Source organism: Amblyomma americanum, chromosome 1 (genome assembly GCF_052857255.1).
Source record: "Amblyomma americanum isolate KBUSLIRL-KWMA chromosome 1, ASM5285725v1, whole genome shotgun sequence".
NCBI classification, from domain to species: Eukaryota; Metazoa; Arthropoda; class Arachnida; order Ixodida; family Ixodidae; genus Amblyomma; species Amblyomma americanum.
This window is the reverse complement of record NC_135497.1, coordinates 321,440,674-321,443,798: the sequence shown is the minus strand read 5'-3', so window position 1 is coordinate 321,443,798 and position 3,125 is coordinate 321,440,674. Positions and strand designations below refer to the sequence as shown.

The 3,125-nt window shown below is 44.9% G+C and overlaps 1 non-coding gene across 1 annotated transcript; it reads left to right on the top strand.

Annotated features, from left to right (window-relative positions):
- Nucleotides 1-1,880: 1,880 nt before the first annotated feature.
- TRNAP-UGG (transfer RNA proline (anticodon UGG)) lies at nt 1,881-1,952 on the top strand. Its single transcript has one exon. It is a non-coding gene; the product is annotated as a tRNA-Pro (tRNA).
- Nucleotides 1,953-3,125: the final 1,173 nt, after the last annotated feature.

The following is a 3,125-nucleotide window of genomic DNA, read 5'->3' as shown; positions in this document are numbered from 1 at the left end:
GAGTTGCAGAATTTTTCACAATTTTTCCTTTAGAAACGGAAGTATTTGACAACAGAGCAATATAGAAAATTAATGGCGGAGTGGATAAGTACTGGACAGGCCTGCTTCAGCTGCAGGCATTACAGAGAAAAATATGCTTTAGCTTTTCACGCTGGGTAACAATGTCGAAATTTAAGGGGTATATTCAGCGGCACTTAGTAAAAGCTTAAAAATGGCACTCGTTTACATTACTTTCTGATATTATGCCGTCTTAGAACTGGGTCGCTTATTGTTACAGAAAATGAAGGTTTGTTTAATAGAAAAGTCCTGTTTATGACCGGCGCGTCTTGTTCTTAACGCGAACACCGCTCGCCGAACTCCTGTGTGTGCATAGCTTACTTCCTCACCCGTACCACGTATAGGCGCAGAGTATGACTTGAATATTACAGTCAGTAATCTTCTGGAGACCGGAAGAAAACGCGCGCACTTAGCTATACCTTTGTCGTAATTTGTCGCTCTGAACTTCTCCAAAATGTTACTACTTTCTACCAATCTCTTCATATTTTATTTCATTTCCTGCATTGCCAGCCTGTACAAAACAGATGTTTTCGTAATCGGTCTATAGGGTTTGATATTCGTCATGTTACCTTTCATTTTATAAAAAAAAATTCATTTTACTCTGTCGACAGGTGTCCGGAATTTCCTTATTATTGTTGACATTTTTCAATGCCTTTATCAACTTTTTCTTGCGGCTTGGCACAAGTGCACCATTCAGCTTGGCTCGAATTTCTTTTACCCCTGCGGTTGTCCATTTAAGAATATTTGCCTCCGCCTCTTTCGAGTTAATATAGGTCAGTTCTAAGCTCCTTTACGTTGTGCTATTGTGTGCTGTTTCCATCTCCGAGGAGATTACCTTATCATCGCTCCAAAGGATTCAGCTATAACTGATGTAATGCATTTAACAGCGTCGTCTTCGTCTATATATTCATCCTCCGCATCTGGGATCCTGTTCCAGCTTTTTTTTTTTCATTATTTTTGCCCAGACAGCATATATGGCTCTATAATTTTCAGTGCCCACATTCAGTTGCATCGCGAAATTCCGCCACCGAGAGATCAGTGGACTAGTTTATTTTGCATAGACGAGAATTTGTCAAGTTTCTCTTCTCCATAAGATTCCCATTTTTGGTCTTTTTTCTCTATAGAAACCTGCACCTTCATCGCGTCTCTGTGTAATTCAATCTGTCCCGCTGCTCCATAACCTGGTTACGCCCTGCAACACTATGCGGCAATTTGCTTTTCGTCTTTCTTAGCACTGCGTTCATTGTCCTCTCTGGCAAAGCCCCGACGGATGCTCGCCTATCTGTCATTACTCGCTCCATTATAGTTTCGGTGCTCCTCCTGTTTGAGTCACCCTCTCTAAGCACTTGTGTACTCCCTCCCTGTCTCCTGACTTCCGGTGTGTGCTTCCTGTTATCAGTCACGTCCTCCCGCTGGCTCCGACCGTGACCTCCTTTCTGGGATTTACATTGTTCCCTTCATCTCTATCGCCTTTGTACTTCTCAGCTTCAACATGTAAATAGCTGTTCCTTGTCAAGCTTCCTTGATCTACTAAAAGCTAGAGTCAGTGGTTAAGTTTTCATGGGAATTGGAATAGCTTCGTATCTGTGCCCTTCTAGGTCTTGCTTTGACCACATCTTTATGGCTTTTCTTGCATGATGTGAGGGTTGTGAAATTATGAAAGAGAGCTTACGTCAGAAGTATAGGGAGACGAAACAGGCGCGACGTCTATAGAATGTTATCCAGCTGTACGGACTCACGTCACAGGAATAAAAGACTGAAACCGTAGAACCGGATTTTTGATATCTTACGCATGTACGCGCTTTTGTATCTGCACAGCATGTGGCCCGTTGGTCTAGGGGTATGATTCTCGCTTTGGGTGCGAGAGGTCCCGGGTTCAAATCCCGGACGGGCCCCTCGTTATTTTTTTTTTTACAGTGAGCCCTGTGCCGGGGCCTCGCGGTCTTGTGGACTGCCGAGCGTGCTACTACAAGAAGCGCGCGCACGTATAATTTGCCAACGCGTGCTATGGATACCGTCTCACATCAGGGCTAGTCTTGCTTCGACGTATTCCTAAGGGATTTATGAATCATAGTAGCCAGGGTGGGATGGTTTCACATGATTTTGCTGAAACAGCTGAGGTCAGGTTACTGCGTGCCATCTCGCTTTTGGTATTAATACTTATCTACTGAAAACTTCAAATGCTACTTATTAAAAATTGATTCGGAGAGCAAAACACAATGCTTATGAATAATTATGGAAGGGCAACCAAACTGAAGCACTAAAAGAAAAATCTTAGTGCAAGATTCCGGAGGGGATGTTCTTCGATTGACAGCGTACTCGACCTCTTATCGACAGTGGAACATGAAAAACGTAGTCGCCGACTCGTCGCTGCTGTCTTCTTGGACATCAAAGGGGCCTACGATAATGTACTTCATGACACCATCCTTGATGCCCTTGACGACATTGGCGTTGGCAGCCGGATGAATTCGTGGATTGGGAGCTACCTCAATGGCCGGTCTGTTTACGTGTCTACGCCTGATGGGGAGACTACCCGCCATCAAGTTTGCCGTGGAGTTCCTCAGGGAGGAGTTCTTAGCCCAACCCTATTTAACGTGGCATTGATTGGACTGGTGAATCAACTTCCCACTAACATTCACATCAGTGCCTATGCTGATGATATCTGCATCTGGGCGTCGGGTTCCACACGTCCGCAAATGCGTGCGAGATTACAACGTGCCGTGTCATCTACTTCAAGGTACCTACGGCGTCAGGGTTTGCACTTGGCAGCTGAAAAATGTGCTGTGGTCGCATTCACGCGCAAGTCTGTCTGCCACTACCCGGTAACTCTTCAAGGGGTTGCAATACCATACGTCTCCCACCACAGATTTTTGGGCATTATCATTGACCGCGGTCTGTCATGGTCGAGGCATATAAACATGCTAAAGAAAAGACTCACTCTTTTTTGCCATGTGCTTCGCTTTGTGGCAGGCATTAAATGGGGCCCAACGGAGCGCTCCTTGCTTCGACTTTACTATACCCTTTTTATTGGCTACATTCGTTACAGCCTTCCTCTACTCTCTAACATG